Consider the following 26670-nt stretch of genomic DNA (forward strand, 5'->3'; position numbering starts at 1 on the left):
GGAGTCAGAGGAGGATGGTGCCGGGGCGGATGAGCAGGAGCAAGAAGAGCATGCTTTAAACCTTTCTGGGATCCCTGTTGTGCGAGGATGGGGAGAGGAGAATGAAGAGGACGACATTATCCTGGATGATGAGCAGGAGCCAGGCCACCACACCGCTTCCACTTTAGTGCAAATGGGGGCCTTCATGCTCCAGTGTTTTAATAGGGACCCCCGTATAAAAAGCATGAGGGTCAAGGACCAGTACTGGGTGGCAACGTACTTAGACCCCCGGTACAAACACAAAATGGCGGAAATGTTACCGCCGTCGCAGAGGGCTGTCAGAATGCAGCACTTCCAGGCCTTGCTTCGAGAAATGCTGCATTCTGCTTTTGCGTGCGCTGGCAGAGGAGCAATTCCCACTCCCAGAGAAGGATTTGCGGGTACCAATCCAACAGCGCCTGCAAGAAGAGGCCGGTTTGAAGATGTGTTGGTGACTTCGGATATGAGGTCATTCTTTCAGCCGACCCATCGACAGGTGTCATCCGGATCCAGCATCAGGGAACGCCTAGACCGTCAGGTGTCCGACTACATTGGGTTAACGGCCGATGTGGACGCTCTGAGGAGTGATGAACCCCTAGACTACTGGGTGGGCAGGCTTGACCTCTGGCCAGAGCTTGCCCAATTTGCAATCGAACTGTTGGCTTGCCCCTCATCCAGTGTCCTGTCCGAAAGGACGTTCAGCGCAGCAGGGGGGATTGTGACCGATAAGCGTACTCGCCTAGCTCACCACAGTGTTAACTACCTCACATTTCTAAAAATGAATGAGGCATGGATCTCGGAGGAATTCAACACATGTGACCAGTAGACCATGTATATGTCTATAAACTATTTTTTTAATCAAGCACACAGACCTTCTTAATTCATTTGGCTCACTTCCTTGACCCAAAAAAGCACACCGTACTATATGCCCCTACCCTCCTCTTTGAAGAGGTTGAGCGGTGTCATATTTCTACTGGGGCTGCTTATGATATCCCTGTGCTGTGCTGACTTCCTCCTGGGGGTTCTTATTATGAAGGGATCACACTATCCCTGTGCTGTGCTGACTTCCTCCTGGGGGTTCTTATTATGAGGGGATCACACCATCCCTGTGCTGTGCTGACTTCCTCCTGGGGCTGCTTACGGTGCTGCTGTCAGTGCTGTATGTCACGGTGCTGCTGTCAGCGCTGTATGTCACGGTGCTGCTGTCAGCGCTGTATGTCACGGTGCTGCTGTCAGCGCTGTATGTCACGGTGCTGCTGTCAGCGCTGTATGTCACGGTGCTGCTGTCAGCGCTGTATGTCACGGTGCTGCTGTCAGCGCTGTATGTCACGGTGCTGCTGTCAGCGCTGTATGTCACGGTGCTGCTGTCAGCGCTGTATGTCACGGTGCTGCTGTCAGCGCTGTATGTCACGGTGCTGCTGTCAGCGCTGTATGTCACGGTGCTGCTGTCAGCGCTGTATGTCACGGTGCTGCTGTCAGTGCTCTGTATTACGGTGCTGCTGTCAGATGCCTCTATCACGGTGCATGTGTCATTCCGGTATGTCACGCTGCTGGTGATCATCTCCTGCACCCTCTTCTTTGCCTACCCTGGTCCCTGACCTTCCCTCTCCTCCATTGCCTTCATTAGCTCCATAGTCCTGAATTGTTAGAACAATTTCCCAAATAAAATAAAAATGCTTGTAGTTATCGATCCCAAATTCACCTCATACATGTATTATGTCATTGTCCAGATGGTGGGACTACGTTTTACCCCCTAATAATTACCACGTGGCCGCAAATTCGACATGAAGGTTTGCAAAGTTCGCCTCCCATTGAAGTCAATGGGGCCCGCGGCGAACGTTCGGTTTCGCGAACGTTTGGGTCCGTTCGCATTTCGCGTTCGCGAAACGTCCCGTCGGAAGTTCGTCCATCACTAGTGTGGATTAGGACCCATAGAACCTCTCCTCGTGTGTGGAGTGAACTGCTGGCTTGTCCTGGCTTAGGTATCCACAAACTGGGGCGTGTCCCCGCCAACGTCATGCATTAATGCATTGGTTACGTGTTTGGATGGAGCAAACAGCCGCCTACGGTGCAGGGACCTCAGCAAGAGTCCATCCCATCCCCCAGGCCATGCGAGATGGAGGGAGCACTAACACGCAACCCAGCGTCAAGAAACATTGTGCGTGTGGCGTGCTTGCATGGCGCCCATGCATCAAGGTCCGGTCCCGCCCCCATCGCCAAGTGGAGATGGGCAGGGGAGGAGGAGCTGGGCGCATCGCAACCCCGGGAGAAGAGAGACCAATATTGACAGGACCTCTCATCCAAATGGCTGGACGAGCCAAGGGTAATAGGTAGAAAATAACTAAATTGCTGAAATGTAAAAAAAAAATGGTAAATAGAGACAGGAATGTAATAGCCTATTATCTAAGGGGAAAAAAATCAATATAAAGCCAAGTGATGATAAGGACTATGGGAAGAGATGCCAACATGTGAATTATCACAGAAGTCTATAACTGAGAGTATGCAATCATTTTGATGTGTTGGGTCTATTTATATATTCATCAATTGAATTTAATTTATTGGATTGATTATTTAGAAATTTCTTTATGGTTACATAGATCTCCCCTTAGGGACTGTGACAGTTAACCTATTTTTAGGTATCCTATATAATTCCACACACATATCCATGCTTCATTTAAAGTCCCAAAATCCACTTTCTTTTTCTTCTACATTTATAGGGATGGAGGCATGTTTATGTTGCATTTGGGTCCAAACAGGTCACTTGCTTTTTATATAATGTCATCTCAGTCTCGCCGTAGGGTTCAATATTGAGTTGGCCCACCCTTTGCAGCTATAACAGCTTCAACTCTTCTGGGAAGGGTGTCCACAAGGTTTAGGAGTGTGTCTATGGGAAGGTTTGACCATTCTTCCAGAAGTGCATTTGTGAGGTCAGGCACTGATGTTGGACAAAAACGCCTGGTTCGCAGTCTCCACTCTAATTCATCCCAAAGGTGTTCTAATGGGTTGAGGTCAGGACTCTATGCAGGCCAGTCAAGTTCCTCCATCCCAAACTCACTCATCCATGGACCTTGCTTTGTGCAAAAGTCCCAGTACTTTTGACAATATAGTGTATATTCTGCTCTAACATCCATAGCTTTGTTCTAATTCCACCTCTGAATTCTTTGATATGGCAGAAAGATGGTATACACATTATAGCTAATTTAATGAAGCTCCTTGAGGATTTGTTTTTCCCCATGAAACAATAGATAAAATATATTCCTGGAGAAATGAGTCAGTTCACTGCTCCAGGTGAGTATAATAATCCACCAGAAAGGAAGGGCGGAGTGCTAGCTCCGGCTCATAACCGTGAACAAGTAGACCAAGTGAGATTAACTGCACACCAACACCCGTCCAAAAGGTTTATTAAAAGGCTGCCACCAGGACTAAAATAACAGACCAAGCGGTAATGCCCCTGTTGAAGACCCTTAGTGTCGAAAACACGTCGGGCCAGCATTTCATGTACCCCACATTGCTTTTATCCTTCAATTTTATTTTGTGATCACTTTCATTTTTGTGTCATTTATATACTTTATGACCATTTCAATAAACCTACTGTTTTGTTTTGACCTGCACCATCCGGATCCCTTTTTATTTTTCTCTTTTTCCCACATATCTTTTCCATGAGTTTTTTTTATAAAATCTCTTTCTCTATACATCCCATCCCGAGTATCTGCTTCTTTGGAGTCCGGAGACGGATAAGTGTGGATCCCCCACCAGGAGTGCCTGTCCTTTTGGAGTTCCAAGCCAGAGAAGTGAGGAACCCCCATCAGGATCCATTCAATTTACATCACAATGCCCGACTGGGACCAATCGGGATCACAAGCTTGACTGACTCACTGTCGTACGACAGGTGTGTCCAACACCAACGGTAAGAGTACCCATTTTTATTTGTGAAAGATTGATTGTCGATACACCTTCAGACAACTGTCCATTTTTGCCGTTTTCGTTGTTCCACACGGTCCTTATACCTGTTTGGTGACACCTCACAGGAAGATTTCCATCTACATATTTGTATTTGCATTTTATGAGGACTGTTTCAGTGGAAGAATTAACGGAAGTCCATTCCTTCAGTACAGGCTATATTTAGTTTTAGTTTTATTTAATTGTATATACCTTTTTGGGGGGATTTCAAACCCCCTTACTATTTACTTTTCCATTTGCTTCTTAGCAACATTGGCACTTTGTATGTACAGCCACACTTTTACACAATTCTTTTGCACAACACAAAAAGGAATGTGGCTTGGAACAGGGCCTGGCAAGAGGGTGAGGGGGCACTATGCGTGCCACATTACTATTCTGTTTGGAGCACCCAAAGGTGTCCCAGGTCTGTTGCAATCTTATAGTGTATACTAAAAAAAAAAAAATGTGTGTGCCGCTAAAGTATACGAGGAATAGGGAGGAATTCTGTAGCCCTAAAACACTTTTTTAACTTGACTGATAGAGATACTTCTCCGTAAATACAGCATGGTATGTGAACATCACCCTAGAGCAGAAAGTGAGTTATAGACAGGATCAACAGGTGAAAATAAGAAAAAACAATGAATGTGGCTACCACATCTAAGGAATGGTAAGCCACAATATATAACATTTTTGTTCTTGGCTTTAGATACACTTTAAGCAGATGTGTCTTATGGAAAGCTTCTCTCGTTTAGGTCACTTACTATGCAAAGGAGGCACCATAAAGTCATCAAGACCAGAGCACAGCCCAATGAGATGAGAATAATGGACCAGAATGGAAGGTCTTGTTGACTGGCTGTAAAGGAGACATTCAAATCACGTTAAAAGATGTTCAGTACAAATAACACACGTACAAGATGATACAATCTTACGATATGAAATTAATTATGAAAAACGTATGTTATTATTGAAATTACTTAGGGATTTATTTATAAAAAGTATATACAATTATTTAAAAAAAAGGAAATAGAAAAAAAGAAATAGAAAAAAAAAAAGATATAAGAATGTATTAATCCTGTGAAACTGCATGCACATTTGTTCTGTGCGATAGAGGGTGAAGCCAAATGTTATTAGGCTATTTTCTTTTCAGTTTGAATGTGTTAATCAGGAAAATACCACATTTTGGCCACTAGATGGAGTTGATCATCATAGTAAATAAATACTGATTTATTATGATCATCAGTTCCATCCAGTGACCATAATGTGTTATTTTCTTGTTTCACTATATTCTGTATGAATGAAAAGTGTTTAACCTGGAGAGGCCTAAGTTTGAGTTTACATATTGTTGTTACATATACTTGTTCACATATACTTTAACCACTTGCCTACTGGGCACTTTCACCCTTTTCCTACCCAGGCTAATTTTCATCTTTCAGCGCTGTCACACTTTGAACGGCAATTGCACGGTCATGCAATGTTGTACCATATGACATTTTTATTGTTTTTTTATATTTCAATGTTTTTATTAAGATTTAGGTGTATCTAGTAAAACATAAAAAGGATAACAGTAATTGCCATACATCAGGTCGTAATAAAGAGTTACATATGGAAGGATATATATGGCAGAGCATAAGTAACAGTCACAGAAAAAACTATTGAACCATTTTCATATTTATTTTCACAAAAATAGAGCTTTCTTTTGGTGGCATTTAATCGCCACAGTTTCTTTGAATTTTTTGCTAAATAAACAAATAAAAACCGTAAACGCTGAAAAAAAAAGTTTTCATTGTTTGTAATAAAGTTTTGCAAACAGGTAATTTTTCTCTTTCATGGATGTGCGCTGATGAGGCTGCACTGATGGGCACTCATGAGGTGGCATTGATGGGCACTGATGGGTACTGATGAGGCTGCACTGATAGGTGGCACTGATGGGTGCTGATAAGTATGGTAACACATTCCTAAGGTTCACATGACCAAAAGCCTAAATTGTTGGTCATGAGATTACACCTTTACAGATTAAAGGTGAGAACTAGAATGCACATTGTGTAATCCTCCCAAGCAGTCATGTGACCAAATGCCTAACCTAGAATGAACTCCAAGGAAGAAGTGTAACTGTAAGCATTTAAAAATGTTGGTCCTTTTGGAACTTTATCTTTTTTTCATTCAAGCAAGGCAGTTCATATTTAAATGTAAAAAATAGATCTGTCTTAAGAACTAAAACAAATTTGTAGAAAAGTAGAGCCTACATTGTACGGTTGGTAAAAGAGCAAAAATTGCAACGACCAGAAAATCCAGAAATGTGTCTTGAAATTCAGAATATTTAGCTACTCTATTTCTGTGACAGACTCACCTAGACAGAGGCTTTTGGAGGGGACTGAATGATAGCCTCTTGCGTACCGATTATGGGCCTTGGCGTTTGGGGGAACTGTGCTCTTTGTGAGCTGAATGCCTGGGGATCCTTGAGGTGGTGTTACTTTAGATTCAAGTCCATGTCCCCCCAAGACACACAGACTCTGGGGACCCTGTATCGGCCATATTATAAATAGTGACATTCATATTGTTGGGGCTCATAGAAGATGCTGATGTCATCAACTCCAGCCATCTGCCTGTTGTCTGTTATAATGTGTTTATTGTGAATCAGGCTAGTGTGGGCTCTAAGAGTCTTTCACCCATTGTTGTTTGTGTTAATTAACTCTGCTATTGTGAGAAGGTTTTCTTGGATTTGCCCAAAGACTATTCTTGGTTGTTAATTCTGAACAATACATGATCATTGAAAGACCTGATCAGATTGCCTTCTGTAGACGGACTGTCTGGTCACCTATGCTCTCTTAAGTGCTGTGTTAATTAACATGTTAATTATATAATTGTCTTTTAAGTTGTTGCTAGAGGGGAGGGGGGAGTATCCATGAGCCAGCCCTACCTCGTTATCTAGCCCCTTGTGTTAAAAGTGTATAAAAAGGCTGTATTCTGTCCAATAAATCATTCAAGATTCTACAAGCTATTTTTGGCTAGACTTGTATTCAATGCAGCTATAATAATATATCTCTCTGATGGTCAGACTGGAGGAAGCGGGATATACTGACGGAAGCACTCAAGCGGAGTGTGGAATAGGATACGTTACAGTTTCCTACTGTTGTTAAATGTTACCATTGCTTTATTATAAAGTGCCAGCGATGACTTATTCCAAAGGCAAAGGCACGGTCATGCAATGTTGTACCATATGACATTTTTATTGTTTTTTTATATTTCAATGTTTTTATTAAGATTTAGGTGTATCTAGTAAAACATAAAAAGGATAACAGTAATTGCCATACATCAGGTCGTAATAAAGAGTTACATATGGAAGGATATATATGGCAGAGCATAAGTAACAGTCACAGAAAAAACTATTGAACCATTTTCATATTTATTTTCACAAAAATAGAGCTTTCTTTTGGTGGCATTTAATCGCCACAGTTTCTTTGAATTTTTTGCTAAATAAACAAATAAAAACCGTAAACGCTGAAAAAAAAAGTTTTCATTGTTTGTAATAAAGTTTTGCAAACAGGTAATTTTTCTCTTTCATGGATGTGCGCTGATGAGGCTGCACTGATGGGCACTCATGAGGTGGCATTGATGGGCACTGATGGGTACTGATGAGGCTGCACTGATAGGTGGCACTGATGGGTGCTGATAAGTATGGTAACACATTCCTAAGGTTCACATGACCAAAAGCCTAAATTGTTGGTCATGAGATTACACCTTTACAGATTAAAGGTGAGAACTAGAATGCACATTGTGTAATCCTCCCAAGCAGTCATGTGACCAAATGCCTAACCTAGAATGAACTCCAAGGAAGAAGTGTAACTGTAAGCATTTAAAAATGTTGGTCCTTTTGGAACTTTATCTTTTTTTCATTCAAGCAAGGCAGTTCATATTTAAATGTAAAAAATAGATCTGTCTTAAGAACTAAAACAAATTTGTAGAAAAGTAGAGCCTACATTGTACGGTTGGTAAAAGAGCAAAAATTGCAACGACCAGAAAATCCAGAAATGTGTCTTGAAATTCAGAATATTTAGCTACTCTATTTCTGTGACAGACTCACCTAGACAGAGGCTGTTGGAGGGGACTGAATGATAGCCTCTTGCGTACCGATTATGGGCCTTGGCGTTTGGGGGAACTGTGCTCTTTGTGAGCTGAATGCCTGGGGATCCTTGAGGTGGTGTTACTTTAGATTCAAGTCCATGTCCCCCCAAGACACACAGACTCTGGGGACCCTGTATCGGCCATATTATAAATAGTGACATTCATATTGTTGGGGCTCATAGAAGATGCTGATGTCATCAACTCCAGCCATCTGCCTGTTGTCTGTTATAATGTGTTTATTGTGAATCAGGCTAGTGTGGGCTCTAAGAGTCTTTCACCCATTGTTGTTTGTGTTAATTAACTCTGCTATTGTGAGAAGGTTTTCTTGGATTTGCCCAAAGACTATTCTTGGTTGTTAATTCTGAACAATACATGATCATTGAAAGACCTGATCAGATTGCCTTCTGTAGACGGACTGTCTGGTCACCTATGCTCTCTTAAGTGCTGTGTTAATTAACATGTTAATTATATAATTGTCTTTTAAGTTGTTGCTAGAGGGGAGGGGGGAGTATCCATGAGCCAGCCCTACCTCGTTATCTAGCCCCTTGTGTTAAAAGTGTATAAAAAGGCTGTATTCTGTCCAATAAATCATTCAAGATTCTACAAGCTATTTTTGGCTAGACTTGTATTCAATGCAGCTATAATAATATATCTCTCTGATGGTCAGACTGGAGGAAGCGGGATATACTGACGGAAGCACTCAAGCGGAGTGTGGAATAGGATACGTTACAGTTTCCTACTGTTGTTAAATGTTACCATTGCTCTATTATAAAGTGCCAGCGATGACTTATTCCAAAGGCAAATAGGGATGTACAGTATGTACATATTGCATTAAACCAAATCAACCAATCAAAATTCTTCTTTCAGTTTTCTTAGTGCACTAAATTGACATCAAATGCTTTTGGTTACACACTTTGTACATCATTTGCATTTTCCACCTCCTCTTTGATAAAACCTAGTACTATTTTGCATTAAGATGTATGGTGTCATTGACGTGATATTTTTCTTACATCTATCACAGAGCACAATTCCAGCCTGAGCAGTGTATAGGACTGGTTAGGTCAATATTACACACACAGGATTTAGGTCATCAGACTGATTAAGGATGAATATGTGTCTTTTGAAAGCATTAAAAGATTATAAGTACTCATGAATATTCAAAAGTATTCACTAAATACCTGGCATGTCTAAGCCACAAAAAGTTTATGCATTCCAATCATATGTATGGTATGAATTTATCATACAGCAATGCCTGTCAGAATAAATCAACAATAGAGGAAGTATGAAGGTTGGTAAATAATAAATGTAAAGAAGATTGTGTCATGCAAACTCATTGATTAGGTAAACCATATGTCTAGGCCAAAGGAAAAAAAAAATATGCAGTACATTTCTGCAATACAGTGGGTGCCGTCGATATTGTGTCAATCTTGCCGCTGTTATCTCATGGTGAGATTGACACCGTGAGCCCTGTCGCGGGAGCCAGCGCCGAGCTATGTCGAGCCCCCCGCTCGCCGCCCCCAATACATTCCTATGGATGTGTGGCATCTCGTGGGGGAGGCGAGCACGAGAAGCACATCACACAGCGGTGATTTCCAGCGCGATCCCATTGCACTGGAAACACAATATTGGCGGCACCTACTGTACATGCACATTCCCTAATGTGTTATATATTAAGGGACCCGAACATACAGAAAAATACCTGGAAGATGGCTGGTTTCTATGCAGAGCTGCACCAGAGTTTTCACTCTCCAATTTTAGTAAATCCCCCCCTTATTTCTTAACCACTTCAGCCCCGGAAGAATTTACCCCCTTCCTGACTAGAGCACTTTTTGCTATTTGGCACTGCATTGCTTTAATTGCGCTGTCATTTCACGTTGCACCCTAACAAAGCTGAAAAAACATTTTTTCCCACAAATAGAGCTTTCTTTTAGTGGTATTTGATCACCTCTGCGGTTTTTATTTTTTGCGCTATAAACAGAAAAATAGTGACAATTTAGATAAAAAACACAATATTTTGTAATTTTTGTTATAATAAATATGCCCATTTTTTTTTTTAAAAAGCTAATTTTTTCCTCAGTTTAGGCCGATATCTTTTCTTCGACATATTTTTGGTAAAAAAAAATCGCAATAAGCGTATAGTGATTGGTTTGCGCAAAAGTTATAGCATCTACAAAATAGGGGATAGATTTATAGCATTTTTATAATTTTTTTTTTTACTAGTAATGGCAGCGATCTACAATTTTTATTGTGACTGCGACATTATGGCGGACACATCGGACAATTTTGACACATTTTTTGGTACCATTGGCATTAATACGGCGAACAATGCTATAAAAATGCATTGATTACTGTAAAAATTTCACTGGCAGTGAAGGGGTTAACACTAGGAGGCTTTAGAGGTGTTAACTGTGTTCCCTGGGAGGTGATTCTAACTGAATGGGGAGGAGACTGACTAGAGGAAGTGACGGATCGTGGTTCCTAGCTAATAGGAACGTATGATCTGTCATTCCTCTCAGAACAGAGCATGGAAGTGTGTGTTTACACAGTATAACTGCGGCTGCTGGTCGGAATGCGGTTAAAGTGATTCTAAAGTCTTGTTTTTTTGTTTTTTAAAAATAACAAACATGTTATACTTACCTCCTCTGTGCAGTAGTTTTACTGCACAGAGGAGGGTCTCCCTCCTCTGGTCCCCCCTCAGGTCCCCCTCCAGCGCTCCTGGCCTCTCCCTCCTGCATCACCGGGTGGCCCCGTCCCCCTCTGATGCTACGGGGAAGCCATAGGGATGTTCCAGTGCTTCAGAGGGGGGCGGGGTTACCCGGCGACATCACTGTGTGGCCTTGCCCTCAGTTATAAAAGAACTGTCACTTGAAAGGATGGTCATTATGGCGGGAGCCTCCCATAGAGGTCGATCGGTGGCGGCGTGCAGGTTTTTTTTTTATTTTTTATTTTTCAGTCCATCGGCGGAGCTAGAGAAGAGGAAGAAGACTTTGTGCGACATTTTAATTTTTTTATTTTTTTAAAAAGAACTTGTCCCCAAGCAGTGTCATGTCATTTTACCATTTTCACATTTTTTAAAAAAAATGGTAGGAGTACATTTGTACCGCGTTACCATTTCACATAGGGGATGAGGCCGGGATCTGGGGGACCCCTTGTTAAAGGGGGCTTCCAGATTTCGATAAGCCCCCCGCCCGCAGACCCCCACAACCACCAGGCAAGGGTTGTGGGGATAAGGCCCTTGTCCCCATCAACATGGGGACACAGTGCTTTGGGGGACTACCCCAAAGCACCTTCCCCATGTTGAGGGCATGTGGCCTGGTACGGTTCAGGAGGGGGGGGCGCTCTCTTCCCCCCCTCTTTTCCTGTGGCCTGCCAGGTTGCATGCTCAGATAAGGGTCTGGTATGGAATTTTGGGGGACCCCCACGCAATTTTTTTTTTGAAATTTTGGTTTGGGGTTCCCCTTAATATTCATACCAGACCCAAAGGGCCTGGTAATGGACTGTGTGGGAATTCCATGCCATTTTTTTCAGTGACTTTTATGTGCATTGCCGGGACAGACAATTCATTATAGTCACAAGTAGGGATGAGCCGAACACCCCCCGGTTCGGTTCGCACCAGAACTTTCGAACGGACCCCAAATTCGTACGAACTTTAGAACCCCATTGAAGTCTATGGGACTCGAACGCTCGAAATTAAAAGTGCTAATTTTAACGGCTAATATGCAAGATAATGTCCTAAAAAGGGTTTGGGGACCTGGCTCCTGCCCCAGGATGTTTTTAAAAATGGCCGTTTTGGCGGGAGCATTGATTTTAATGACGATTAAAGTGAAAAAAAATTGAAATATTCCTTTAAATATGGTGCCTGGGGGGTGTCTGTAGTATGCCTGTGAAGTGCCACGTGTTTCCCGTGTTTAGAACAGTCCCTGCACAAAATGACATTAAACGGAAATAACATCATTTAAAACTGCTTGCGGTTTTAATGTTATATCTGGTTCCTGCAATATGGTTGAAAATCATTGAGAAAAATGGCATGGGTAGCCCTCCCTGCCCATTATCAGCCCCTTTGGGTCTTGTACGCATATTAAGGGGAACCCAGTACCCATATTAAAAAAAGGAAATGCGTGTGGCACCCAGGCCCTATATACTCAGAACAACAGTATACAGGCGGTGCAAACAAGACAGGGACTGTGTAGGTTTGTTGTGTTAAGTTGAATCTGTTTGTAATTTTCAACTGGTACATTTTTAAAGTGTAGCTCCAGTCAAAAAAAATATTTTTAAGCTTTTTGGAAAACATAGGGAAGGGTTATCACCCCTGTATAATTTGTTTTGTTGTACATCTTTTTTCATCTCACTTGCTGTTGTCTCTTTCCGTTTGCAAGTAGGAGATGTTTGTAAGTTGGATGTTTGAAAGTAGGGGCCTGCCCTATATGCTCTGCAGAAATGGCGGAACAAGGTGTTGGTTTTGCCACAACATTGTAAGCCCTGAAAGTGACTCTTGGTGGGCGCTGGAGCGCCCTGCTGTGAACGATTATATCAAGAATTGTAATTACATGACATTGTTGAACAGTGGTAGAAAAATTGACCTTTGGGAGTTGTGCTGCTGGTGCCACAACACTATAAGTCCTCACAGTTACTCTGGGTGGGCACAGGAACGGGCCCTCCTGTGAAATATTATATCAAGAATTGTAATTACATGTCCCTGTTAAACAGGGGCAGAAAAATTGGGCCTTAGGCACTGGTGCTGGTGCTACCACACTGCAACCTCTCCCATATACTCTAGTTTTATTGCAGGAATTAGCCCTGCTGCAAAGCATTGCATCAAAAATTGTAATTAAACGCCCCTGTTAAACAGGGGCAGAAAAATTGGGCCTTAGGCACTGGTGCTGGTGCCACCACACTGCAACCTCTCCCATATACTCTAGTTTTATTGCAGGAATTAGCCCTGCTGCAAAGCATTGCATCAAAAATTGTACTTAAACGCCCCTGTTAAACAGGGGCAGAAAAATTGGGCCTTAGGCACTGGTGCTGGTGCCACCACACTGCAACCTCTCCCATATACTCTATTTTTATTGCAGGAATTAGCCCTGCTGCAAAGCATTGCATCAAAAATTGTACTTAAATGCCCCTGTTAAACAGGGGCAGAAAAAAAGGGTCTTAGGCACTGGTGCTGGTGCCACCACACTGCAACCTCTCCCATATACTCTATTTTTATTGCAGGAATTAGCCCTGCTGCAAAGCATTGCATCAAAAATTGTAATTAAACGCCCCTGTTAAACAGGGGCAGAAAAATTGGGCCTTAGGCACTGGTGCTGGTGCCACCACACTGCAACCTCTCCCATATACTCTAGTTTTATTGCAGGAATTAGCCCTGCTGCAAAGCATTGCATCAAAAATTGTACTTAAACGCCCCTGTTAAACAGGGGCAGAAAAATTGGGCCTTAGGCACTGGTGCTGGTGCCACCACACTGCAACCTCTCCCATATACTCTATTTTTATTGCAGGAATTAGCCCTGCTGCAAAGCATTGCATCAAAAATTGTACTTAAATGCCCCTGTTAAACAGGGGCAGAAAAAAAGGGTCTTAGGCACTGGTGCTGGTGCCACCACACTGCAACCTCTCCCATATACTCTATTTTTATTGCAGGAATTAGCCCTGCTGCAAAGCATTGCATCAAAAATTGTACTTAAACGCCCCTGTTAAACAGGGGCAGAAAAATTGGGCCTTTAGGCACTGGTGCTGGTGCCACCACACTGCAACCTCTCCCATATACTCTAGTTTTATTGCAGGAATTAGCCCTGCTGCAAAGCATTGCATCAAAAATTGTAATTAAACGCCCCTGTTAAACAGGGGCAGAAAAATTGGGCTGATGGCATCACCCAGAACCAGAAATGTTCTTCCAACATATCAGCGGAGGAGGAAGAGGATAGACAATCAACATAACAGGACAGTCACTCAGCATCAGCATAGGCAGTCTTGAAGGGATGTGATATTTCAAAAAAAATTATTCGGTTACATCAGCTTCAGGTGCTTGGTAGCTGTGGGTGATCCAAGACTGATTCATCTTGATGAAGGTCAGTCGATCAACTGATTCGGTGGACAGGCGCACCCTGTGATCGGTAACAAAGCCACCAGCAGCACTGAAGGTGTGTTCCGAAAGAACGCTGGATGCAGGACAGGCCAGTAGCTCAATTGCATACTGTGCAAGCTCTGGCCAGTGATCCATCCTCAAGACCCAGTAAGCCAGAGGATTTTCGGTGGGAAAGGTGTCCAAGTCTGACCTTGCCCCTAGGTATTCCTGCACCATGTAAATCAGACGCTGGCGATGGTTGCTGGAACCGATCATACCTTGGGGCTGCGGACTAAAAAATTGTCTGAAAGCATCAGTCAGACGGCCACCTTCTCCACCGCTCCTTCTGACCGATGCCTCAGCAACACGTTGTCCAGGACCAGGAGTTTGTAACCTCCCAGTCTCTGGGAACGCGTTGCACAGACCTTTCTGCAAGGCCTCCCGGAGATGTCTCATCCTCTGCTCCCTCTGCGATGGCAAGATAAGGTCGGTAACCTTACCCTTGTATCGTGGATCAAGGAGAGTGGCCAGCCAGTAATGGTCCCTTTCCTTGATCCGAAGAATACGAGGATCCTTCCGCAGGCTTTGCAGGATCAGGGAGGCCATGCAGCGTAGGTTAGCTGAGGCATTCGGTCCGGAGTCCTCTGGGTGACCAAGGACAACATGATCCGCAGCTACCTCCTCCCAACCACGTACAAGTCCACGTGTTTCTTGGGACTGTAAATCATCCCTACAAGACTGCTGCTGCTGATGCTGAGTGCCAGCCTCCACCTCCATGCTGACACAATCATCCTCCTCCTCCTCATCCTCTTCCTGTGTGATGGGTGGCACAGCAGGAACACTGTCTGGATAAAGGGGGCCTTGAGAGGCAAGGAAGTCCTCCTCTTCCTGCCTCTGTTCTGCCTCAAGTGCCCTGTCCATTATTCCACGCAGCGTATTCTGCTCCAAGAGGTGGACAAGAGGTTCAGTGTCACTGATGCATGCACTATCACTGCTCACCATCCGTGTGGCCTCCTTAAATGGTGACAGGACAGTGCATGCATCCCTGATCATGCCCCACTGGCGTGGTGAGAAAAAACCGAGCTCCCCTGATCCTGTCCTGGTGCCGTAGTCGCACAGGTACTCATTGATGGCCCTCTGCTGCATGTGCAGCCGCTGCAGCATGGCCAACGTTGAGTTCCACCTGGTGGGCATGTCACATATAAGGCGGTTCTTGGGCAGGTTCAACTCCTTTTGGAGCTCAGCCAGCCGAGCACAGGCATTAAATGATCGGCGGAAATGCACACAGAATTTCCTGGCCTGCTTCAGGACATCCTGTAAGCCGGGGTACCTGCCGAAGAACCGCTGCACCACCAGGTTAAGGACGTGAGCTACACAGGGCACATGGGTCAGTTGTCCCTGTCGGAGGGCGGAGAGGAGGTTGGTGCCATTGTCGCAAACCACCATTCCTGGCTTAAGCTGGCGTGGCGTCAACCACCTCTCGGCCTGCCCCTGCAGAGCTGACAAAACATCTGCCCCAGTGTGGCTCCTGTCCCCCAAACAAAGCAGCGCAAGCACGGCATGGCATAATTTTGCCTGCGTACTTTCGTAGCCCCTGGAACGCCTACGGAGCACCGCTCGTTCTGAGGACAGAGCACTGGAAGAGGCCATGGAGGAAGAAGAAGAGGAGGGGGTGGAGGAGAGAGGTGTGTCACAACCAATAGTAGCATTTTGGAGGCGTGGTGGCGGAACAACCTCCAACACTACTGCACCTTGTCCTGCATCCTTCCCAGCTGCCAGAAGAGTGACCCAATGGGCCGTGAAAGATAGGTAACGTCCCTGTCCATGCCTGCTGGACCATGAGTCAGCGGTAATATGCACCTTACCGCTGACCGCCCTGTCCAGTGAGGCAAGGACATTGCCTTCCACATGCCGGTAGAGAGCCGGAATCGCCTTCCGTGAGAAAAAGTGGCGTTTGGGGACCTGCCACTGAGGAACTGCACATTGTACAAACTCACAGAAGGGGGCCGAGTCTACCAACTGAAAAGGCAGCAGTTGAAGTGCTAGCAATTTAGCCAAGCTAGCATTCAACCGCTGGGCATGTGGATGGCTGGGAGTGAACTTCTTTCGCCGGTCCAGCAGCTGGGGCAGGGACATTTGCCTGCTATAATCGGACGTGGGTGTACTGCTAGCAGAGTGCCCGGAAGCACTTGGCTGTGACACACCTAATTCTACACCTTCATTCCTCTCAGAGCAGGTTTCAGAGGACTGAAGGTCTAGTGGGGTTGGAGATGCCAGCTGATGAGGAGCAAGGAGAGGTCCACTTTGTTCTTTGGTGTGGGTCTTTGAGGTACGCTTGCCAACGAGCTGCATGGCAGGTCAACATATGTCTGTTCAAAGAATGTGGTGCCCAAGCGGCTGATGTTTTGGCCACGCGAGATACGCTTGAGACATATGTTGCAAATAGCAGCGGTGCGATCTGATGCACTCGTCTCAAAAAAGGCCCACACCAAAGAACTTTTAGAATAATGCGCAGTGGCAGCGTCCTGCACAGGCGGAGCTCTGCGGTGTGATTCAGTCGGTGTGCTGCCCCTAAGCTGGCCCCCGGAGGGCATCCTGCCTCATTGGACATGTGCCTCCTCCTCCTCTCTCCTACCAGGCACCCACGTGGAGTCAGTGCCCTCATCATCCCCTCCCTCTTCATCGCTGTAGCAAACCTGGCAATATGCTGCAGCTTGTGGAACATGACTGCCAGATTGCTGTCCTTCTTGAGCATCCCCTCTCTCTGCATTCACGCTACTGCTTTCCTCTAGCTGAGTGTCATCATCAGAGTCATCATCAGAGCCTACAAAACACGGATACGTTCGTATGTTCGTCTCGAACACGAAGCTCATCCCTAGCGACAAGTACTTTTAACTGACTTTTTTTTTCTTTAGGAATGTCATTTTGTGCAGGGACTGTTGTAAACACGGGAAACATGCGCCACTTTACAGGCATACTATAGACACCCCCCAGGTATGAAATTTAAAGGAATATTTCACTTTTATTGTGTCACTTTAAGCATTATTAAAATCACTGCTACCAAAAAACACGGCCGTTTTAAAAACGTGTTTTGCATTGATACATGTCCCCTGGGGCAGGACCCAGGTCCCCAAACACTTTTTATGACAATACCATGCATATAAGCCTTTAAAATTAGCACTTTTGATTTCCCCCATAGACTTTTTAAAGGGTGTTCTGCGGCTTTAGAATTTGCCGCAAACACCCCAAATTGTTCGCTATTCGGGGAACAGGTGAACACCTTACATTCGATTCGAACATTGGGTTTATCCCTACATAAGATTTTTTTTACAGCCGCTGTACTAACTATGAAAAATATATATAGGAATCTCCCCCTGGTGAGCCGTTATGTTCTGACAGGGGGACGGCCCCCCGCCAGAACACTCATATTAGCGTTCTCTGCCATTGGCTGAGAGCGCTGATCAGGAGTTAATTGGTTGCTGTTTTTTCTGCATGCACGCACCACAAAAGCCGGCCATACGTTCGGTTTCTGTCAGACCAATTGCCTTTAATGCAAACTGAATGCCGGATGGTTTTTAATGAACCACCCGATGTCGGCTGGCATTGAGCCTGTGTGCACAGGGCTTTAGTCGCTGAAGGGAGGGGATCATGCTGTTTCATTATGTCAAAGTACATGTTGGCATTTATGGTTCCCTCAATGAACTGTGGCTCCTCAGTGCCAGCAGCGACCCATTACCCAGAAGACGCAGCATGGAGGAGAGAAGACAGAAGATCTCCGCGGAGGAGGAAGAGGCAGATTAGGACGATGTGCCTAGCAACAGGCATTTCTGGTAAGTTAAAAAAAAAAATTCATTTTTTTTTTCAGATTTTTTTCTAATTTTTAATGTATTTTTTTTTTTCAGGGTGGCCCTCCACTTTAAAATATATGTAGGTCTGTCTGACATATTTTGAGCTGATAACTCCCTGTGCTCTCTGAGCCGCACTCTTATCAGCTACATTGTTCCCAGTTATCTCTGCTGAACAGGGAACACCTTCCACTATGTTATGGAGAAGCAAAGATTGGGAGGTTTTCCTCAATGCTGTCTAGAGTGATAATGCAGCTCCTTCATAGATATAGTATAGTGAATGCTTTTTTATGCCTTTGGACATGAAATGCATTACTGGCAGCATCACCAGTTAGAAATAAAGGAATAAATGACCAAAAAATGGAAATAAACCCATCATCACATCTAAGTACTGGCAATCTGCAATATACAGCTTTACATTCTTGTTTTGTGGTTTTCAATTAATTATGTAGTGTCTTACAAATGTACTTTTACAGAATAAATTGCTTACCTGCCGCCACAGCAGTTCTGCTCAGCACACCTATAACAAATCACATTTTTTTTACATTATCAGGTTTACACAGTAAGATGAAAGTCTTATAGCAATAGTCTCTATGATAAATGTGTCCTTAAAGGATACCTATTGTGAGTAAAAAATGCCTGGGTTGCCATTGCTGACCTAATGAAAGTACACATTCTCTGCCTGTCCTTGTTTTAAAACTTCACCTCCAGCAACTGGATTTAAAATATCTGCATAGCCTGCGTATTTTGGGGGAAGACATTAGTAGGGAATGAACATACCATTATGTTTACATGTTTATTGAAGAGAAAGGTTCCATTTTAAGCTGGGTTCACTCTTGATTCGGATGCAACTGATAGCAGTGGTCCGCTGCTTCCCTGTTCTCCATTTCAGGAACGAATTAGGCCCAAATGTGTGCCTGAATTCTGACCTGAAACGCACAGGACGCCTGTGCAATCCACTCCGCTGCCCCCCGGAGATGTGTGATCTAGTTCCATTGAGAGCCTGGCACACTCTCCTGTCATGCAAATTGGATGCAGTGAAACCCTCCAATTTGCATAAGTGTGAACCCAGCCTAAAGTAAAATTCCAGTATTACCTTAGCCTTAAAGTGATTGTAAAGTCTTGTTTTCTTTTCTATAATATAACAAATATGTCATACTTACCTGCCCTGTGTAGTTGGTTTTGCACAGAGCAGCCTCAGTCCTCCTCTTCTCAGGTCCTTCTTCGGCTCTCCTGGCTCCTCCCTCCTGTTGAGTGCCCCCCACAGCTTGCTATGGGGGCACCCAAGCAGCAGCTTTGTGTGTCCATTAAGACATGGGGCCCCAGTTTGGCCCCAACCCCTCTCTCTCTCTTGATTGACAAACTGACTTTGATCGAGTTCTATTTGCACTTTAACACTAGGTGGCAGCGCACAATTATTTTGATCTTTGTATTACTTCCTTTGTATGAAATACCTGGTGTTCCTGCCAGTCTCTCTGTTTCCCTGTTCAAACTGACCACACTAGGCACGAGAGCACATCCATATCAGTGGGGTCAGTTTTCTGGTTGTGCTAAGAGAACAGCCTGCCTGTTCTCCAATGGTCAGACTTATGTTGTCACTGGAAAGATCAGTGTAGTTTTGTTTCTCTACCTCTCTAAAGCCCCATACGCACTATCAGATTTTCTGCTGATTTTTGTCTTCAGATTTACCAAAACCATGTGATGCAAGGGCCTGTCTGATTGCATATAAATTAAAACTCCTAAGGTTTGACCTCATATTATATGGTTTTGGTGAATCTGAAGGAAAAAAACAGCAGAAAATCTAATAGTGTGTATGGGGCTTAATAAGACCCTTATGCAACTCAGAACAGAGATTATGTGATCACTTACAAAAAAAGAAAAACAAAAAGGTATTTATAATGTGTTTTTTATATGCACACACAAATGTTTTGCCTTTCATTGATATTTTAACCACTTTCAGACTGGACCATTTTGCTGGCCAAAGACCAGAGCACTTTTGCGATTCGGCACTGCGTTGCTTTAACTGACAATTGCGCGGCTGTGCGACATGGTGCACAAACAAAATTGGCGTCCTTTTTTTCCCACAAATAGAGCTTTGGTGGTATTTGATCACCCCTGCGGTTTTTATTTTTTGCGCTATAAACAAAAAAAAGAGCGACAATTTTGAAAAAAAACACATTCTTTTTTACTTTTTGCTATAATAAATATCCCCCAAAAATGTATAAAAAACATTTTTATCCTCAGTTTATGCCGATACGTATTCTTCTACATATTTTTGGTAAAAAGATTGCAATAAGCGATTATTGATTGTGGTTTGCGCAAAAGTTATAGTGTTTACAAAATAGGGGATAGTTTTACAGCATTTTTATTAATATTTTTTTTTTACTAGTAACGGCGGTGATCATCGATTTTTCCATAAAAGATTTTATTGAAAGATTCACAGCATCCAAAAATGCGAGACAGGTAAACAAAAAGTGCTGCCACGACTCTTTCGTACCAAGGGAAAGATATCACTGTAACAATGCTGCATTGGTCGTAGTAAATAGAACATTGCTATACCAATATAGTCATAACTTGTCAACAAAACGTATAATCAATATGATGATGTATTAGAAGAGGTGCACTCAAGTCGGGTGATCATTATGGAGGACACATGGGACATTTTTTGACAGTTTTGGGACCATTGTCATTTATACAGCAATCAGTGCTATACAAATGCACTGATTCCTGTGTAAATGATACTGGCAGCGAAGGGGTTAACCAGGAGGTGGCAGTGTAGGGGTTAAGTGTGTCCTAGGGGCGTGTTACTAACTGTGGGGGGCGTGGCTGTGTTTTGCACATCACTGATCTCTGCTGCAATTACAGGGAGCAGAGATTAGTGTCACTGTTGCTAGTCAGAATGGGGAGATGCTTGTTTACTTTAGCATCTCCTTGTTCTTCCTCCCGTGAGACGATCGCAGGTATCCCCGCTGCGATCGAGTCTGTGGGACCCGCGATCGAACTCACAGAGGTCCCGACCGGCACGTGCACCACCATCGGCGCGCACGCGATGGCACGGCGGCACATTTAAATGGACGTACCTGTACGCCTATGTGCCTGTCCATGGCATTCTGCTGATGTACATCGTTGTGCGCCTGTCGGGAAGCGGTTACACTGAATGGGTTGTTTTACAAGGTAAGGGTTTACATATACTGTAACTAGCAGTAAATGATCATTAACCTCCATGGCAGTATGATTAAGTCCGATTTTTGATGCTGAAAGCGGTACATTGTTTTACATGGAAATTTGTCATTTTATATTGTAGGCCTGTAATTCTTAGGAATAACTCACTTAAATCTGTCCAAACAAGAGTCTAGTCTAGTCCGAGTGTGATAAAGTTTTAAACACAAAATCATAAATTATAATATAATAAATACCTATAAATAATTATCAAAAATAATAATATAATAATAATAATAATAACATTATTCAATAATGTAATCAACTCAAAAACACAGAAATTTGCTCAGTTGCAGAATTGTCGCTGCCATTACTGTCAGTGTTTGATGATGAATTTCAACACTAATCACTATTGCTCAATTCTGCAAATGATTCTAATTCACTATTGCTGTTTTCTAGCTGGTCTAAAACCGCTTTTGACGTAAAGGGACACTTTATGTTCGCCATGGGCATTCTCCAAGGCCATTCTCCAAAGCTTTCTCTTAGCATCTAAATAAGATGTGCATTGTTTGACATAGTAAGAAGGAGTATTTTGTAGGCACAAGGACTATATAGTATATGCATGCAAAGTATAAAGCGACTAGGCACAGATTCTGTTTAATCGTCCTATTTAACCACTACAATACAGGGCACTTTCACCCCCTTCCTTCCCAGCCCAATTTTCAGCTTTCATCGCTCTAGCGCTTTCAGTGACAATTGCGCGGTCATGCTACACTGTACCCAAATGAAATTGTTATCATTTTGTTCGCACAAATAGAGCTTTATTTTGGTGTTATTTATTCACGACTCCGTTTTTTTTTTTTTGCGATATAAGCGCAAAAATAGCGGAAATTTGGAAAAAAAACAATTTTGTCATAAATTTAAGCCAAAATGTATTCTGCTACATGTTTTTGGTAAAAAAAAAATCCGTTAAGTGTATAATAATTGGTTTGTGTGATCACGGACATATGTACGCAAATGATCATGTACATATGTGTGCAGGTGATCACGTACATATGTGTGCAGATAATCATTGGGACATGTGATTTTAGTGGGACATATGTGGGGGACATGTTTTTATTATTAGGGACATGTGTTTTTATTATTTGGGGACATGTATGTTTTGGGGACATGTGTGTTTTGGGGACATATGTGGGGACTGTGTTTGTACTGTGTGGTGTGTTGTGTGTTTACACTACACTGATGATCAGTGAGTAAAAAGCTGTAAAAAGCAGCCCATACTCACTGATCATCAGCCGGCTGCAGCGTTCTGCTCTCCTCTCCTCAGCGGTGACTTCCGTGTGAGGAGAGGAGAGCCGATTGCCTAGCAACCGGCTGTTTGTTTACATCACATGACGGCCGTGATTGGACACGGCCGTCATGTGTTCAGGAGGGCCAATCACAGAGCCCTCCTGCCGATCTGAGATGTGCCGTGTCCGGGTGACACGAGCACATCGGGATTGCGCCGCTGCGCGAGCGCGCGATCCTGCTACTCCTGAAGGACGTTCCTGAACGGCCTATCAGGAGTAGATGGCTCCCACCCGGCCGTATATATGCATTGGCCGGGTGGGAAGTGGTTAAAGAGGAAGTAAACCCTGATGAGTTTACTTCCTCTTTGATTCCCTGCAAAGGTAAAGCATAATAAACTACTATGCATCGCATAGTAGTCCATTATATGTCATTTACCTGACACAGGAGCCAGCGATGTCACCGCTGTCCCCTGTAGTCCGGCGCATCCATCTTCTCGGTGGGTCTCGCTGCTCCAGCGCTGTCATTCAGTGAAGCCGTGATGACGTCACTCCCGCGCATGCGCACGGGAGCCGCCACTCACGGCATATCGCAGTTGATCGCGGCGCGCTCAGTGCGCCTGCCCGCCGCTGTCTATGGCACATGCACCGTAGAGAGCGGTGCCTGTCTTTCGGAAAATATCTCCTAAACTGTGTAGGTTTAGGAGATATTTCTTGGACCTACAGGTAAGCCTTAATCTAGGCTTACCTGTAGGTCAAAGTTGGTTTGTAAGGGTTTACAACCACTTTAAGTTTCCACTGTTAGGCAAAATCTGTCCTCTGCCTCACTTACTACTGACCTCTGCCTTGCACCCCACCGACTCTGTACATTGCCCTCCACCTCACCAACTCTGTACATTGCCCTGCTGAGTCCTGTCTCTCACACTGCTAACCCCTGTAGACTGCCCTACAAACTGCTGAGCCTATCCGCTGCCCTGCTGACTTTTCATCCTCTGGCTCCTTGACATGTTTTACTGCACCCTCACATTAGACATTAGGTTAGTTCCAGGCCTGGCACCAAACAAGAGAAAGCAGACGGTGTGACATTTCCTGAACCATAGAGTGCCTCGTGCCTCATCCCACCTGCACCCCCTCTCTCCTACAGCTCTCTTGCTGGATTTAGTCCCAAATGCCCAGAGGTGACCAAAAATAGTAAATATCATCAACAGTGAAAAAAAAATACCAAATTGTGGGTTGTCCCCAGAACAGTACTAGGGGGGGAAATCCCATTGTGGACACTAGTTCTGGTGATCTTGGTGACAACTAGGGATTCCCTCACTTTTAAGGGATCTCTCTCACTTCCCATCTTGGCTATTGGGCAGGAAGTGAAGGGAATTCACCCCAATTGGACAAAATGGCAAAAATAAAACCACAAAAAAAACTAACAGGGGTTATAACCCTCCTTTACACCATCCAAAATGATAAAAAAAAAATTGTTTTTTTAAATAACAAACATGTTATACTCACCTGCTCTGTGTAATGGTTTTGCACAGAGCAGCCCAGACCCTCCTCTTCTCGGGTCCCCTGTCAGTTCTCTTGGCTCCTTCCTTCTGACGGGTGCCCTCACAGCAAGCAGCTTGCTGTGGGAGCACCCAAACAGGCACACTCCCGAGCCGCGGCTCTGTGTGTCCATTCACAAATGAAGCTGTGGCTCGGCTCTTCCGCCTCCATATCCTGATTGGCTCACTGGCTATGATTTACAGCAGTGAGAGCCAATGACTCCCGCTGCTGCCAAAAGCCAATTAGGTGTGCAAGTCCCTGGAGAGGTAAGGCTCTTGTGGACCTCACTAGATCAAGAGGGGGGGTTTAGGTAAGTATTAGGGGGGCTTGGGGGGCTGCTACACACAGAAGTAATTTTTTTTTATCTTTATGCATAGAATGCATGAAGATAAATAACCTTGTGCCTTTACAACCACTTTAAAGCAAAACTAAAGGTAGTAATACCCACTTTCCCCCAATAGTCCCTGTCCCTTGCCAGCACTGCCATCTTTTTCTGTGTGCCAGTTGTCAGCCATCTGCATTGGCTGGCACAAGATGAAATCACTTCTACACATGTGCAGGAGATAGTCCTCCCGGCACACAGGGATCAGGCCAGCCATATTTTACGTACTGGAGATGCATGAGCCAATGATGTTGGCGTCTATAGTAAATATCTCCTAAACAGTGCAAGTTTAGGAGATATTTACAATACATACAGGCAGTGGCGTAGTGTGGGTTATCAGCATCCGACCAGCCAGATTCCTACACTAACCTACCTGCAGTGGCGGTTGGTAAAGTTTTAGAATGGGGGGATGCCAGACCCTATCCTTCCTTTTTGACCCCTCCAACTTCTCTTAAGCCCCATCCCTTATAGAATCCACCCACTCCATCCCCTGTATTTCACATACTTCCACCCATAGTTCCAGGAGTATACAGCTCAGCATCACAGGACAGAGTATATAGCTCATCCTCACAGATCAGGGTATACCCATTATACTGTCCACTACAATGCCCACTACACTGTCCACTACAATACCCACTAACTACACTGACCGATACAATACCCACTACACTGTAAACTACACTACACTGTCCACTACAATACCCACTACACTACACTGACCACTACAATATCCACTACACTACACTGACCACTACAATATCCACTACAATACCCACTACACTACACCGACCACTATAATGCCCAGTACACTAAACTGACCACTACAATACCCATTACACTACACTGATTACTACAAAACCCACTACAGTACACTTACCACTACAACACCAACTACACTACACATGTCCAGAAGATGGTGGTACCTGCGGCACGGGAGGATGTGGGGCCAGCTTAGGCCAAGCTGGGGGTGGGGGGGGGGGGGTCTGCCAAACAGAGCCTTGTCTATGGAAAGGGAGGAACCAAGGACCAGGTGAGCCGAGCTGAGTCGAAGGTGTCCAGCGCACTACAATGACATCAGCGCCAAGCCGGAGATGGAAGAGGACTGCCCCATTTGCAGGGGCAGTCTGAAACGAAACATGCTGGCTGGAGCTTAGGCATGGGAGACACAGGAAATAGAAAGTTTGGGGGACAGAGGCGGGATTTTGCCCCCATAAATGTTGTGCCCGGGGCCATGGCCCCCCTCGCACAACCCACGCTACGCCACTGCCTATAGGTAAGCCTTATTATAGGCTTACCTGTAGGTACAATTAAAGATGAAGACTCTACCTCCTCTTTAAAAGTCTTCCTGTTCACAGTGAATAACAGTAGATCTGTAGTTCCACTTTAAGTCTTAACATAAACATCTATTGTGCTATCTTGGTTAACAAATTATAATTGATCCTTCATTTAAATAATATTTCCGATGACCTTAACTCTATGAAGCCCTTTTCAACAGTTACACCCTGGGAGTTAGCCAGTTTCTACAATTTTGCCTTTTAATAGTATAACTATAACATACATTGTTAAGGAAAATTATACTTATAGTTTGAATAACCACAAGATTTAAATCGATTTCTGATAACAAAAACACAAGATCCAACAATGCATACTAAACTAAAAGGATCTGGCTAAGGACTCCAAGAGACAGTGCTGATTGTATTAATATAACAAGAGTAAAGGAGAACATACAACTGTGCTTCAATTTAAAGAAAAATAATTATATAAAGAAGGCATCCCATTTGCCACACATAATATAATAATTCCTAAGGGTTCTTACCAAAAAGGACAATGAGAATGCCCCATGTTGTGGTGTACATGGTCCAAGCGATAAGATGTGCTGCTTCTTATCAGGAAAAGAAAAGGTTTGCTGTATGAAGTTTCTACCCTGAAGGGTGACCTGGTCCCTCCCTGCTTATTAAGAACTAAACAGGTCTGATTAACAACATTATCTGTGTATGTGTCATGTGCCAGGCAGGCCAGACTTCATTGTGTACCAATGATGTCATCAACACTGAAGTAGGAAGATAAAAAGATGAGGAAACACTATCTAATTATCTATCTATATACAGTATCTATCTATCTATCTATCTATCTATCTATCTATCTATCTATCTATCTATCTATCTATCTATCTATCTATCTATCTATCTATCCTTATTAATAATGAGTAAATTAGGCCCTTCCCTTCCATTCCCTTCCCTTCCATTCCCTTCCCTTCCCTTCCCCATCCCATCCCTTCCCTTTTCCTTTCCCCTTAACCTCTGCTCTTCACTCTCT

The 26670-nt window shown here is 44.0% G+C and overlaps 1 long non-coding RNA gene across 1 annotated transcript in view; it reads right to left on the minus strand.

Annotated features, from left to right (window-relative positions):
• LOC143979654 (uncharacterized) overlaps positions 1–26271 on the minus strand; it is a 32853-nt gene extending 6582 nt beyond the window's left edge. Inside the window, exons 1-3 of the long non-coding RNA XR_013274065.1 lie at positions 26171–26271; positions 18479–18508; positions 4719–4810 (exon numbers count right to left, since the gene is read on the minus strand). This is a non-coding gene — a long non-coding RNA (uncharacterized LOC143979654). The remainder of the gene's footprint in view (positions 1–4718; positions 4811–18478; positions 18509–26170) is intronic.
• Positions 26272–26670: the final 399 nt, after the last annotated feature.

The sequence above is a fragment of the Lithobates pipiens genome, unplaced genomic scaffold (genome assembly GCF_037356315.1).
Source record: "Lithobates pipiens isolate NorthernLeopardFrog02 unplaced genomic scaffold, aLitPip1_a1.2 Scaffold_1, whole genome shotgun sequence".
Classification (NCBI taxonomy): domain Eukaryota; kingdom Metazoa; phylum Chordata; class Amphibia; order Anura; family Ranidae; genus Lithobates; species Lithobates pipiens.